Raw genomic sequence first — 16,512 nt, forward strand, 5'->3', positions numbered from 1 at the left:
GAACTCTTTCTTGAGAAGAGCCACTTGAGTGGGAAAGGCTTTAAGTCCATGTCACATGAGGATTGGGCAATGGAAATGGGGGATGTTTAGCCCAGAGAAGAGAAGATAGCTAGATTCAAGTATGTGAAGTATGGGGAAGAAGGATTTGTTTAATTCTCTTTCACCCCAGAAGGAAGAACATAGTGAAGCTTTTTGCTTGGTTATTTCAGTCGTGTCTGACTCTTTGTGACCCCATTTGGGGTTTTCTTGGGAAGGATACTGGAGCAGTTTGCCATTTACTTCTCCAGCTCATGTGACAGATGAGGAAACTGAGGCAAATATAGTTAAGTGAATCCTGTGTTCCACCCTGATTCATTTTCTGTTATGATATTTTTTCACTTGTCAATATGTTTTGTGTTATTATGTTATCTCATGTTTCTGTTGACTCTTTAATTAAAATTTAAGGGCAGGAACCATATTTTCATTTTTCTTTCTCATGTGTCTTTGACTAAATTACTATATAATAATTCTGTATACAATCAGTGTTCAAAAAAATAGGTAATAAAGGGGAAAAATAGGGTTCAGTGACTTGGTCAGGGCTAGCAAGCACCTGGGTCTGGATTTGAACCCAGGTCCTCTGATTCAGAGAGCATCCTATCCACCGTACTCCCTAGCTGCTCCAGTTTTCAGGAGAAAGCGAGTGGATTCTGCTTTGCAATGTCCTGTGGGACATGCAATGGAAAGTGTATAGGGATGGGGGTCTGGTGCTCAGAAGCCAGGCTAGCCATGAGGATTTGGGGTCAGCAGCTCAGAGATGGCACGAATCACGGGGAGGGGATGGAAACACCAAAGCAGAGCCTAGAGAGGGATGCGAGAAGTTCCTTTCTCTCTCCATCTTCTCTGGCCCTCCAATGTCCTTCCCCACCCCCGATCAGTGGGCTTCTTTCTTCTTCTTCCTCTTCCTTTGGCCAGAGTCCAGCTTCTGTTTCTATCTCAATCATACCTTCTCCTACAGGAGCACTACGGGGAACAATGCTGCCCTTCCCGCCCTCCTACCCCCACCCGCTTAGGAGGCTGTTTATGGCTCCCTATCTCTAGCCCATTCAGTCAGAGTCCCAGCATCATCCTCTGGGACAGGAAAGAACCTTAGAGGTCAATTAGTCCAATGCCTTCATTGAAGAGGCAAGATTCCAGAATAATCTTTCCTATGCATTGATTTGCCAGGTCACTCCTTGGTTCAAAAGTCATCAACGGTTCTCTCTCCCTATAGGAAGGACATGCATTGTGCTTCACACTGCATCTCATTCAGTTCTCTCAACAGCCCTGGGTGACAGGTGTTATTATACTCATTTTGCAGATAAGTAAACTGAGGCAGAAAGAGGTGCCGGTTGGGACCAGATTCCAACTCCAAGGCCACCTTTCTGCTGATTAGCCCCATATACAATTCAGATTCCTCTTTCTGAAGGACGATGTCCTTCATAGTCTGGCTCCATCTTCCTCCCCTCACCACATCCTCCCAGGCCGGGCTGCCAGCCTGGATGCCCCCTGCGTAGACCATCAGCTGCCCATTTTGTCATTTATTTTTCCTTCACAGCGCCTCTCCTACAGACACACAAGCCTGGTCCAGACCTGGTCGTTCCTCCCTGGACTGCTGTAATAGCCTTTTACTTGTCCTCTCCCTCAAATCTCCCCCCTACCAATCTCTCCACAAAGTGGCCAAAATGAGCTTCCCAAAGTGGAAGGTCAACTATAAGTCCCTTCTTGCACATTTAAAGCTTTTCCCAACCAGCCATCTTCCAGTCTTTTTATACTATACTCTCTACCCTCAATGATCCAACCATGCGGGTCTACCTGCTCTCCCTCAAACCCAAGCACCTGGGTCTGGATTTGAACTCGGCACGCTATTTACCTACCACCTCCCTGCCTTTGCCTCGTGAGTATAGAGTACCCTTCTTTCTCATCTCTATCTCTTGGCTTTCTTCAAGACCCAACTCAAATTCCACTTTATCGGTCCACCCAATGCTGGGGCGGGTTTCTTTAATTTTGGGGGTCACGTTCCTCCGGCTGTCTATGGAAGCCCTTAGACCCGTTCTAAGAATCATAATTTTAAAAGCACAAATTCATAGGCTTGCAAAGGAAACTATTCAAATACAAACTACCCAAACTCGAAGAAGGCCAGGGGCCCAACTTCAGAATCCCATTGCTCATTGTTAGTGTCTTCCCCATGAGAACTAAACCTCTTCTCTCTTCAACAATGAGATGATTCAGGCCCGTTCCAATGGTCAAGTGATAAAACCAGTCATCTGCACCCAGAGAGAGCCCTGTGGGAACTGAGTATGGACCTCAATATAGCATTTTCACCTTTTTTGTTGTTGATCCCTTTGCTAATGGTGGCTTCCTCCCCTTCTATTCCCCGATCCTCATTTTGTTTTAGAACTTTGTTCCTCTTTCCTGCACACAGCACACAATATTGTACACAACGACTATCTGTTTGGGTTTTTTTCTGTTTTTGTTAAGTGACTTGCCCCAGGTCACGCAGCCAGGAAGTGTTAAGTGTCTGAGGTCAGATTTGAACTCAGGTCCTCCTGAGTTCAGGGCTGGTGCTCTGCCCACTGCACCCCCTAGCTGCCCTTTGTTTGGTTTTAATCACCTAGAAGTCCAGGGAGTCTTAGCTCAGCTTTCTGTCTCCTATGATACCTGCTGTATACAGCAGGCTCTTAATGTTTGCAAATAAAGTCACTGAAGAAGCAGAGAGGTGGCAGAAGGTCCCTCTAACAGAAGTGGAGAGATATGTGGGGGAGGAGAGGGCAGAGGGACCCATGGCCCATCTCATTCTAGGAAGGAAGCATGTCTCTGCCTTCATGGACCCTTGGCATTGGGCCTGAGCTGACTAGGAAGCCTCTGAGGCTGTCCTCTTCCTCCCCCCCCCTTCCCCCCATCCCATAGAGGGCACAGTCCACCCACTTCCTGCTGAGAAAGCCAGCCTAGAATTCTCAGGAATGCAGAACCAGCCACCACACCCCAGCTCCAGTCACCAGGAACCAAGGTGGGGGCTAGGAAGGGAGGGGCTCCGGAGGGCACTGACTGGCGTCAGATTTCCTTGGAATACAAATGGCCATTTGGAAGGGGAGCCAGAGGGGAGGGGGCCTGGGATGGCACAGCTGGTTTGAGGGCATTCAAGTAAAGTCAACAAGCAACGATGGAGGGCCTACTATGTAGCAGCCACTGGATTCTGGGTATACAAAAGAAATTGTCGGTCTCCTCAAGGGCCTTCCTTTCTACTGGAGGAAGACAACAGTCCCATAGATAAGCAAAGAGAAACAGAATAAATTAATATTAAAAAAAAGAGAGAGACCACAAAGAAAAGAGGGTGGGTTTAGTTATTCATTTATTCATTTAGCAAGCAGTTATAAGGCAAGTAAGACATGCAAGGCATTGTATGGGAAGAAAAACAATGGGAGAAACTTGCATTCTGTTGTGGGTGAAGGCTGGTTGGGCAGGGGATGCTGGAGGGGGAGGATACCGCAAATAAAAGACAAACAAATACAAGGTAATTTATTTTGTTTGGGGTTTTAGTCTTTTTTTTTTCAGTGAATATTAAGACTAGTTGATTAATGATTTATGATGATAAATTAACATTTATCCTCTCTCCATTCCATCTCTCCTAACTAAAAAGAAGAATAAAACTCTGGTAATTAATGTTTAGTCAAGCAAACACGCTTCCATATTGTCTGTGTATAAAACTATCTAGCTCATCCTGCATCTTGTATCCATTGGCACTCTGTTAGGAAGTGGGCAGAATGCATCAGGTTTAGCCCTCCACAAATGTGACCCATCATTGCATTGCTCAGAAATCTCATTGCAGCACAAAGTCATTTGAAGAGGAAAAGAACGTTACAAAGCAGATTGGCTTTATGGGTAATGTGTGGGACTAAAAATGGGAAAATGTGAATTCAGATTCGGCCACAAATACTTATTAGTTACATGACTATAAGCCAGTGGGTTAACCTTTCTGGGTCTCAGTTTTCTTGTGTGTAAAATGGGGAGGTTAGACTAAATGACTTCCAAGGCTCTTTCCAATGCTAAGTCTATAATCCTGGGATTTATAAGAGCTGACACAGGAGCTGGCGCCAGAACTGAGCCTTGGGTAAACATGAGAAGGTACCAAAATGGGAAGGTGTGCCCTGCAGATAATGGGGAGAGCCTGTACACCCTCCAGAGGTGGGTGTCTTATCTCTCTAATTCTCTAAGAGGGAGTCTGACATTAACAATGAGGACTGTCAATAGACTGCTTTGCTTGGAATGTAGAGTGTGTGAAAAGGGCCAGAAAGGAAGGAGGGAAATAAGCATTTATTAATCACCTACTCTATGCCAGACACTGTGCTAAGTGCTTTATTACATATTATCTCATTAACATATCTATTATATATTATTGATTGGATTACATGCCATCTAGGGGAGGGGGAAATTTAGAACAAAAGGTTTCGCAAGGGTCAATGTTGAAAAAATTATCCTTACATATGTTTTGAAAATAAAAAACTTCAATAAAAAAAAGAAAAGAAAAAAATATTATCTCATTTGATCCTCACAAGAACCCTAGAAGTAAATGCTATCATGATTTCCTTGTTATATGAAAACTACTCCCTTATGGAGGAAACCTAGATTAAGGGCCTAGTGTCATGCAGCTGATAAGGGTCTGAAACTGGATTTGAATTGGGTCTTCTTGACTGCAGGTTGGCACCCCCAGACTGACTGGAAAGGCAGATTGGGGAGCCAGATTGTAGAGTCTAGAACACCAACTTGAAGGCTTTTTTATTTTATCCTAGAAGTATTTTGGAGCATAGAAATGACATGGTCAGATGTGAACCATACTTAGGTTGTTTTGACAGCTATGTGGGGGGGGGGGGAATGGCTTAGAGAGACTGTAAACAGGGAAAGTAGTTCAGTGGGCTTGACCATAATTCCATTGAGGGGGGCAAAAGCCTAGAATGGACAAGAGAAGGAGACAGAGAAAGTGGGTAAAGGAGCTTAGATAATGACTGAACATGAGAACGCACTAGTTGTCAAAGGAGAAATCCCAATCACTCAGACAATTGGGGCAACAGAAACTGAAAAGTTTGCAGGAAGGGTAGATTTAGGGGGGAAGGATGATAAAAGACACAGAAAGTGTAAATGGCAAGGTGTTGGAATCCTTACAAAGTGTTAACTCATTAGAGTTGATAGAGACAATAATTATCTAATTTAGCCTGGTTCAGTATGATTGATCTGATCTTACAAGGAGATGTTATGGGCCAGAACTTGAAACAAGGTACTAAGTAGAACTGATAGAAACAATGCTTGTGTTCACACCTTTAGAGAGCTCATATAAGCAAGAAGCTCGGGGCCAAAGAGCACTCTGGGAGAGCCAGAAGCCCTCTGGGACAGACACGGAGCACTCTGGGACAGACACAGAGGCACTTGGGGAGGAAGCCCACAAGCCCACTCTCAGAAGTGAAGTCAAATTCATTCCATCTTCCACCTTGGTGCTGGCTAGACACATTCAGAGTTGAGCTAGAGGCAAAAGATTAGCAACGAGAGCTCTCGGAACCAAGGAAAGCTGAGGCCTCTAAGAAAGCTACCCTGGCCCAAGGAAAGAGATAAGAAATAAACGTTTGTATTTTATCAGCTGGCTGTATTTTGAGGTGATTATTACTTTAAACTGAAACTAAGGCTGCCTCCACAAAACTTCCCCAAGAAACCTGCTCCCAGAGAGAACCATCATATATTATATTTAAAAGAAGAGAACACCACAGCAAGGCAGACCTTGTCCTTAACTCAACATGACAGAATTCTTTCGCTTTCCCCCCAAAATACTTTCACCAAACTTTCCTGTTTCTGGCAAGGACAATGCCATTCCTCCAGTCATCAAGTCTATAACCTCAGCGTTATTCTTGACCTGTCACTATTCCTCACCCCAGAAATCCTGTCAGGAGCTTTAATCTGGCCATTTCTACATCTTTATAATATCTGACCCCTTCTTGGTTCACACAGTCACCATTTTCATTCAAGCCCTTGTCACTTCTCACTTGAATTAATTCAAATAGTCTTCATGTTGGCCTCCTTTCTACAAGACTCCATCTGGATGCCAAAGTCATCTTCTTAAAGATTGAATATCAATGAATGATATTCAATAAATCCACAGGGTCCCCTGCTACCTCCAGAATCAAATATAAAATCCTGTTTGATTTCACAGCTTTCAGCGGTAGGACAGACAGAGCACTAAGTCTGGACCTGAGTTCAAAAGTAGCATCAGATATTTAATAGCTGTATGACTCTGGTCAAGTCACAGCATAAGAAATTAAATGGGAACTATTAGGGAGTTTTACAGAAGCCACAATTGACATGAGAAGGTCAGAAGACAACACAGAGCCTATGGCCAAATACTTAACCTAAATTTTACAAAAAAGTACTGAAAATACCCCATAAAAGAAAAGGAAAAAAACTCAGATTTCTTCTCTGATATGAAGGGAGAGCCAAAAAATTTTACATGTCTTTTCCATATCACAAGGAGTACCCCTCCCAATGTAGAAAGGATAACCCCTTCCTTCCTCCCTTCCTTTCTTCCTTCCTTCCTCCCCTCTTCTTCCTTCCTTCCTTCCCTCCCTCCTTTTCTCTTCTTTGGATGTATCATATATGTACTTGTATGTATATGCACATACATGTGCTTTGTCTGTGTGTATTGTACACATATATATGTATGTAAATGTGAATGTGGCTATAGATGTAGATATCTAGGCCAATGTCTATTTCTACATCTATGCCTATGTCTCTGCTATGTCTTTGTCTATGTCTATGTCTATGTCTATGTCTCTGACTATGTCTCTGCCTACATCTCTGTCTCTGTTTCTGTCTCTGTCTACATCTCTGTCTATGCCTCTGTCTACATCTCTGTCTATGTCTCTGTCTCTGTCTCTGTCTCTGTATCTATGTCTCTGTCTATGTCTCTATGTCTTTATGTCTCTGCCTGTGACTATGTCTATGTCTCTGTCTCTGTCTCTGTTTATGTCTCTGTCTATGTCTCTGTTTCTGTCTCTGTCTCTCTCTCTGTCTCTATGTCTCTGGCTCTGTCTATGTCTATGTCTCTATGTCTCTGTCTCTGTCTGTCTCTGTCTCTGTCTCTCTCTGTCTCTGTCTCTGTCTATGTCTCTGTTTACGTCTATGTCTCTGCCTATGTCTATGTCTATGTCTATGTCTGTGTCTATGTCTGTCTCTGTCTCTTTGTCTACGTCTATGTCTACATCCATGTCTCTATGTATTGCTCGGGTTCCTTGACTATTCCTAGCCCAGCTCACCTCCCAGGCTTGGAGTCTCCCACTGGCCAAGCTCCTCAGTTTCAGGCTAGCTTTGCCAATGAGGCCTGAAAGGAAGAGAGAGAAGTCCCAACCCCTCCCGCATACCTGCATGCTAAAAGAGGCCCAAGGGAAAACGGAAGGCGCTCTGTCCCCGAAGGACCCCAGGAGGTGGATTGTCCTCTCATTTGGCACAAAGGACACAACAACCTGCTGAATGGGTATTAGTCCCCCTCAGGCTTCCCACAAGGAGGGAACAACTCCAGTTGATTGATGCTGGTGGCTGGACCAGATGTCGTCCTGACTTACTCCAAATCCCTCATGTGGACTTTAAACTGTGTGACACTTGCATATCCCTGAATGCACAAAGGAGACAGCCCGAGCAGCCAAAATCAAAGTCCTTTGTCTTTGTCTGCAGGTTCCCCACTTCCTTCTCCTTGCAGCCCCTCACTGCAGCTGAGCTGGGTACTGTTCCTGACAGATAACGCTCCATTCCCTGCCTCTGCCCAGCCTCTCCCTGATTTCCATCTCTCTGCCTCCTTAGATCCCTACAACAGTCAGATAAGCTTTGACCTCTTATAGGAGGCCCTACCTGATCCTTCTCTGTGTTTCACACAACTCTCTCTTTTTCTAACTCTTCTCATTTATTTTGTTGGATTTTCCCTTCACTGGACGTAACTTTCCAAAGGGCAAGAACTTTTTCATTTGTCTTCTTATTCCAAGAAGGCAAAGATGGGTCAAAGATGGTTTAATTTTTCCCAGTATAAGCAGAAAGCCCCATCAATTTGGAAGAAAAGGACAAGCTCTGGATTCTATCTGTCTTCCAAGAGCTGGTCTGAAGTGAGAGAGGTTGCCCATCTGGTTGCTGCCCACCAGGATCATAGCAGCTGACAAAGAAAATCTACTAGGGTAGTGGAGAAACTCCTTCAGTCACTCAGCATCGATTAAGTACCTACTATGCGCCAGCCCCTGTGTTAAGAGCACAGCCTTAAGTCAAGAGGCCTAAATCGGAGGTGCACCCGTCTGTCATCCCCTGGTTAGAAAAGGGCTGAGAGAGAAGGTTCGGCATCTGGGTGGGGACCTTCTCTCCTGCCCTGAGCCCTTTTCCAGCCTCCTTTTGGAGATCTGCCCACAGCCTGTAGGTCGTTCCCTGCTCCTGACTCAGAGCATTCCCACCGGCTAACCTCTCTGCCTGGAATGCTCTCCACCCTCGGCTCCTGGTTGACCTGGCTTCCTCCAAATTCCAGCCAGAATTCCACCTTCTACAGACCTCCCTCAATCCCAGGGTTTTCTCTCAGTTGGTTATCTCCAATTTATGCTGCTTTGTAGAGGGGGTTTTTCTGTCGTTCCCCCCATTAGGAGAGCTGGACTGTCTTTGGCCTTTCGTTCCATCCACAGCCATTAGCACGGTTCCTGGTACACAGCAAGGGCTTGATAACTGTGTATTCACTGCCAGACTGACCTCTAAGCCTGAGCAAAGCAGACTCCCCAACTCCAAGGGTAACTTGAGCCCTCAATCAGTCACTCAACAAAGATTTATTTTTTTTATTTTTTTAATTTAAAAAAATTTTTTTTCAATACAGATTTTTTAAAGTGCCTACTATCTATCTCTCCCTAGATTTTTAGAGAGGTTGGACTGGGATTTCGTTGTAAAAGGAATTTCATTGGCATAGGATTTGCGATGTTCTGTGGAACTACTGGCGAGTTCAATGCCTCTCAAAGGCTCAGTCTTCATTTGTAAAATTAAAATAAGAATTTTTGCACCCGCTACCTCCCAAAGTGACTATGAAGAACTGTGTAAATGTTAAAGGATAAGGATTAGACTTGTGATTCCATTGATGTAGGGAACTCCCAGATGAGAAAAGTCCCTTCATCAGTGCAGATTGCCACCTTCTTGGAGACCAACAGTCTTATAAGGTAGCTGGGAGCCACCTTAGGTTACAGACAGGAGGTGTCATAGATGGGACTTGAGCCCAGGCCTTTAAGCTTCAGGCTGGTTCTCTAGACTCTTACATTGCCCTTTCTGTTCAGACGGCAGGGTGGCAAAGCCAAAAATGAAACAGGCACCGTCCCCCAGGAGTTTTCTTTTCATAGACTGACCCTAATCCCATCCCCTACATCCAAAAATCGACCTTTCACCTCCACCCCAAACTGTGCCCTATCCTGAGTCATTATTCTTAGTCATTTCTGAGTCTCTCCAACCCCAATCTCATGACCTCTTACTCTGAAGAGAGAAAGGAAAGGGTGGGGTGACTGAGCAGCACGAGCTTCTCTGGATCTTACTAGAAGGCACCTGTTTTTACCAGGAGTTCCCCACCCATGCATCCTAGCAAGTGACTGAAAGGAGATGGGCCAAGTTTTGAGCTCCTTGGCTATCTACTGTACGGATGTGAGTGTGTGAGTGTGTGTGTGTGAGTGTGTGTGTGTGTGTGTGTGTGTGTGTGTAAGAGACAGAGACAACAGAGAGACAGAGGAGAGAAAACAAAGAGAGATAAAGACATAGCGAGATGACAGAGAAATAGAGAGACAGAAGAGACAAAGCGAGATAAAGACACAGAGAGAAGACAGAGGGAAAGAGACAGAGATAAACAGAGAGACAGAGCAGACAAAGAGGGAAAGAGACAGAGATAAACAGAGAGACAGAGCAGACAAAGAGAGATAAAGACAGAGAGACAGAAGAGACAAAGAGAGATAGACAGAGAGATGACAGAGAGAAACAGAGAGGGAAAGAGAGAGAGAAAGAGAGAGACAGAAGAAACAAAGATAAAGACAGAGAGACAGACAGAGATAGAAACAGAGAGAGACAGAGACAAACAGAGAGACAGAAGAGACAGAGAGATAAAGACAGAGAGACAACAGAGAGAGAAAAACAAAGAGAGAGATAGACACAGAGAGACAGAGACAAACAGAGAGACAGAGATAAAGACACAGAGATAGAGAGACAGAGACAAACAGAGACAGAAGAGACAAAGATAAAGACAGAGAGACAGAGAGAAAGAGAGACACAGAGAGACAAACAGAGAGACAGAAGAGACAAGAAGATAAAGACACAGAGAGATGACAGAGAAAGAGAGAAATAGAGAGAGATAGACACAGAGAGACAGAAGAGACAAAGAGAGATAAAGACAGAGAGAGAAAAAAAGAGAGAAAGAGAAACAGACAGAAAGAGAGACACAAAGAGACACAGAGACAAAGAGTTTGGGGTCTGGAGGAGGGGTTGTGCCTTCTTTCAGTCTCCCTTGGCCTGGGAAAGGCCACAGGACTGAGGAGGAGGGGACCCTGGCCCCTCCTGCTACATTCCATTCTTTCTGGAAGAATGACCTGGGCCCAGAGCAGCCTGGGTCAGGCTGCTGTGGGATGGGGGAATGCTCCGACACTTATTAGCCAGACTGTGTAAGCCTGGGAGAGTCACAGCCTTTGTAAGTCTCAATTTCCCCTCTGCCCCATGGGAACAATACCAACCTGCTATTAAAATGGCAGCTCCTCAAGGGCAGCATGGGTCTTGCCTTTCCTTGTATCCCTAGGGCTTAGTGGAGTGATTGGCACATAGTAGGTATAATACCCCTTGTTACTAACTTCTCATTGAGTTGGATATTGTGGGCAAAGAGATTTAGAAAGCTTAAAGCACTCTATAAATAGGATTTCCTACTGCCACTATTATTGTTGTTACTATTATCATTTATTATCTTTTATTATTATCTTTATTATCATATTTATTATTATTTAAGTCTATCCTTTTTATGCAATTCCTTGCTGGCACAAGCCATTTTCCTGCCAGGAATCTTGGATATTCTATAGAATACAGATTCTATATTATTTTAAAGATTGTATACAATATAGAATATAGAATATACATTCAAATAGAATGTAAGTAGACAGAGTAGGAATTGTTTCATTCTTTCTATTTGTAACCCCTGCCTCCCAAGGTGACTGAGGAGCTGTATAAATGTTAAAGGATAAGGGAGCGCAGTATATAGTAGGTATTTCATTGGTGCTTGTCTATTAATTCATTATTTTTTCATTCTTCCCACTGTTATTATTAATTTTGTGAAATGTTATTGTCTCCCCATCCAGTGCCCTCCCAATTCCCTTGGAGCCCCTACTTTACAGCATCGTTGGGAGGCTCAGCAGGATAATATCAGTAAAGTACTTGTAGGGTTGTGAGATGGAGGGAAGAGGGTAGAAGGAGAGGAGGAGAAAGAAGAAAAGGTGCAGACAAAGGTCCCACTACCATTATTAGAGCTAGTGAGAACCAATATTTGTAAAGTCCTCAGCATGGCGCTTGACACATAGTAGGTACTTAGTAAATTCTTTTTCCCCATCTAGTACCCTGTAATGACCAGGTTAACTCTCTGGAGGGCCTCAGGATCAGTCAGAGGCAGGACCAGTCAAAGTCCTTGGTCTTTCAGGGAAGAAGTGAAGGAGGCAGGCAAGTGCCACATGGCTTATCAAAGATGGATCCTGGATTCTAGAACCTGGAGCCTGAAGTCTTCCCTGCTGAGCAGCTGCGGCAGAGAGACTCTGACCCTCTCCCTCAGCCCTCCAATCCTCCCCTATGATGACCTCACCACAATATATTCATCAGGCGCCAATAGTGAGCAGAGCCATCACATCACCTATCATCTAAGTATATGTATATAGAGCCATCATCTCACATTTAGGTAATTAGCCTTAAGTGCTCTGCTGTTCTGGATTCAGGTACACCTTTTCAGAGTTCCAGCCCTCTACAATACCCTCCAAATTTCTGGGTAGAACCTGGTAGAACAGGGTTGTAAGGCTCAAAGGAGATGCTTTGGTGCTGAATTATAGTGATAATCGAGGTTAAAGGAAGATATTGGAAGAAGGAGAGACCCTGCTCTCAGGCCTCTGGTCTCATGGGAGGGACCCAATTCTTACCCTGAGTCAGAGGGGATTTGTAGTCCCTGTCCTTATGGGGCCCCTGACACAAAGGCTGCACCTCAGGAGAGACCCTGAGATGGAAGAGAGGTCACAAACTCTGGAACACACAGACGGATGCAAGACACCAGTACTCACATCTGTGCAAGAATTGTGAAAGGAAAGTATGGACCAAAAACATGGGGATGGATCGGATAGATTTGGAGGCAAAAACCACGGGAATGAATCAGATGCATTTGGAGGCAAAAACATGGGGATGGATCGGATGGATTTGGAGGCAAAGAAACTGAGTTCAGATTCTGCCTCTGGTGCATCTTAGTGTATGATCTTGGGCAAGACACAATTTCTTTGGGGCTCGTTTCCTCCACTGTGAAATGAGGGAGTTGGACTTATGACCCCTCCCACTCCAGGGTCTCCCAACTCAAGATCTACCTCTTCAAGAACAGTAATCGTCACAACCATGCCAGGAATTGGATGGAGCTTCAAGACTGACTATACACGGGTTCCCCAACCCTGAAAATCATCCTAAGGGCACACATAGCTGTGTCATTTCTCTGCAAAAAATGAACCCATCCGCTTTATATTCATGAACTTAGTCTGATGCTTCCCTAAGAAACTAAGGAAAAAGGATTGCTCTGCTTGAAAGATGAGGAGACAAAGATTCATGGAGATTAGAACTTGCCCCAGATCATGTAACCAGTTGCCAACAGGATCAGGTCCCAAATCCAAGATACCTGGCTTCACCCATTCACATGGGACCATAGATTGAAAATCTATGCAGATTGAAAAATGGAAGGGACCTTAGAAAGTATATTGGATAAAGTCCTTAATTATGGATGAGGAAACAGAAGCAGGGAAGTTTAACAATCTGCTCAAGATCACAGTCGGGAGCAGTGCTGATATACTGTAACAAAGGCTCATGTGGGTAGGAAAGATTATAAATGCAGAGCATCGCAGAGGGTAGAGATCACTTAACATAGTCAAAGAAAGGAGGAGAAGACTTCCTGAGCAAGAGGGGATGGGAAATAGGCCCTGAATGGGGGAAGTAGAATGAGCAAAAATAAAGTTCAGGGAAAGGTTTCCAAAAAATTCAGATGAAGTTGTACACACAGTAGATGCTCAGTGATAAATTAAAAATTAGAAAAATGGGTCCGTTCGTGATTTCTGCTCAATTTATCTGATTTTTCAAATTGAAAGTTGAGGTAAATAAGATCTTTAAAATAATAATAATAGGGTTTTTTATTTTTCAACATACACGCAAAGATAATTTTCAACATTCACCCTTGCAAACACCCTTGTGTTTCAGATTTTTCTCCCTCCCTTTCCCCCATCTCCCTCCTCCAGACAGCAAGCAATCCAATATAGGTCAAACATGTGCAATTCTTCTAAACCTATTTCCACATTTATCACACTGCACAAGAAAAATCAGATCAAAAAGGAATAAAAAATTGAGAGAGAGAAAAAAAAAAAAAACAAGCAAGGAAACAACAACAAAAAAAGGTGAAAATCTTATGCTGTGATCCACATTTAGTTCCATAGTCCTCTCTCTGGAGGCAGATGGCTGTTTCCATCACAAATCTCTTGGAATTGTCTCAAATTACCTCACGGTTAAAAAGGGCCAAGTCCATCACCATTGATCATCACATAATCCTGTTGTTGCTGTGTCCAGTGTTCTCTTGATTCTGCTCATTTCACTTAATATCAGGTCACATAAGTTTTTCCAGGATTTTCTGAGATCAACCTGTTCATCATTTCTTACAATAAGGTCTCTGCAAAGGTGAAGTGGGAGCTGGGATGAAAACGGCAACAGTTTCTTCCATTCTCCTGTGCTTTCTACCCCCTTCCAAAATGGCGGCAGAGGCAGACTTGGCCTGTTGACTTAAATGATGGAATGCATCTTCCAGCCCTCCATTGTTCTCCTTCCAAAACTACCAGTGATCTCTTCATTGCCAAATCCAATGCCTTCTTCTCAACCCCGATTACCTCCGGTAATCTTGGACATTATGGATCAGTTTCTTTTTGTGGATACTCTTTCCCTATCTATTGGACTATCCCTCAAATTTCTCTGCTGATTAGGCATACTGCTAATGCTGGGAGACTCTTCTCCCTATACAATTTCACTTGGTGATATCAGCTCCCATAGATTCAATTATCCTCCCCACATGGATGATTCCCAGAGCTAGCTATCCAGCCCTAGTTTCTCTCCCAAGCCATAGTCACATCTTGAAAGACTGAAGGTGCTACACAAATGTTGATTAATATTTTATTAATAACTCTACATTTGTACTTACCTCCAATATCTCATACAATCCTCATCATAACCCATGGAACAATCAGGGAGGATAATCGAGGCAGTTGGAAGCTGAATCTGGTTTCAGAAAGATCTGAGATGGAATCCTGTTTCAGTCGCTCCCTTAGGTGACCCTGGGGCAAATCCCTTAACCTCAATCTACCTCAGTTACCTCATCTGTAAAATGGGGATAATTATAGTATCTACCTCTCAGAGTGGTTGTGAAGTTCCAAAGTAAGCACTTTGTAAATCTCAAAGCAGTCTATGAATGCTGGTTATTTATTTATCATCATCATAATCACCATCATCATCATCCCATTCTACTGATTTGGACAGGAACTGATATCAACAGAAGAAAAAAGAGTTAGGATCTTAGATTTACAAATTAAGAACTAGAATATACTTTAGGAATATACCAGATTATAAATGAGATCTTCATTTTACACATGGATAAACTGAGGCACAGAAAGGGAAAGCAATTTCTCTAGTATTTTATACCTAATATATAGTTAAGTCACATCTTCTAAATTTCACTTCATTGATCTTTTGCAACCAGGATATAAAAGAAGGAACAGGAAAATTAGGAATTAGCTATAGAATTGCCTCTACCATTTATTAACCCTGTGACTCTGGGTAAGTGACTTTGCCTCTCTGAGGTTGAGTCTATCACAGTAGAATATAACTTTCTGGAGAGTTAGAGCTGCCTGGGAGTTTTTGTCTTTGACAAGAATCCGAACTTGCCCTTGTGCTGTTTAAATATCAAAGACTTAAATGGAGGCATAGAAAGTGGCAGGGATGGATTGTAATCAGCTCACACTCTTTTTTTTTTTTTTTTTTTTTTTTTTTTTTTTTTGCTGAGGCAGTTGAGGTTAAGTGACTTGTCCAGGGTCACACAGCCAGGAAGTGTTAAGAGTCTGAGACCAGATTTGAACTCAAGTCCTGACTTCAGGGCTGGTTCTCTATCCATTGCACCACCCAGCTGCCCTTCACACTCACGCTTAAGAGTGGGATTATTAGATTTTCAGTATGACCATTTATACCTCAGAAATTAGCAAATGTCACCAATCAGGGATTGATTTACTATTTGATTGATTGTCTATATTTAAAATGAGGAAGAAAATGTTAGTAACAAATTAAATTTAAAAGTGTGTAATGGATACATGGAGGGAAGGAGAGAAGCTGGTGATTAAGCATATACAAGCACACCCACAGGTAATAGGGATTCTCAGATCTGTACATAGCACAAATGAGAAGGAGAGGTAATAAACCAGAAAAGAGAGTCAGGATCCCAAAATGTCTTGATAGGCAAGAATTAGCTGAATCTAATATGATGAAATGAAATAGGAATAAATGTAAAGTATTACATCTGGGTATAAAAAATCAATCTCACTCTGTCCTGGGCCCTCTTCTCTCTCTCCATCATTTCACTTGCTGATCTCATTCGCACCCATGGATTCTCAGATCTCCTTTTCCAAGCCTAACCTCTCTGTTGACTTTCAGTCTTGAATCTCCAGTCATCTATTAAATAATTTCTTAAACTCAAAATTCCAAAAGAAAATCATTGTCTTTCCCCTCAAAACCTCCCTGTATCTGTGTCTGACTGGACATTGTGTGTCTTTGCTCTTTGCTGGATGAATCTCAAATACAATGTTCTGGAGACTATAAACCTACTAACTGCTGGTCGGGGAGTCTCCTACTGACTGTGCTAGAAGCCATGGCCAAGGGAGTATGGATGGATGGAGAAACTACCCATACTCCTCCCTGATACGGGTGCAACAGAAACGCCCAACAGAGCTTCTCTACACTTGGACTCTTTGTGGACTCTCAGCTATGGAGGGAAGGGGAAGCAATATTTATCTGGTCAATGGCTAAACAACCCTTACAATTCAGAGGGAAACATGTTCACATTTCCTAGACATGCCCTAGTCTTGGGCACAGCTTTATGCTTTATTATTTGCCCTTATTTTCTGTGACTATTAAGGAAGTCAATTTCCTCCACATACATGTGTATGTTTACAC

This window comes from Sarcophilus harrisii, chromosome 2 (genome assembly GCF_902635505.1).
Source record: "Sarcophilus harrisii chromosome 2, mSarHar1.11, whole genome shotgun sequence".
Classification (NCBI taxonomy): domain Eukaryota; kingdom Metazoa; phylum Chordata; class Mammalia; order Dasyuromorphia; family Dasyuridae; genus Sarcophilus; species Sarcophilus harrisii.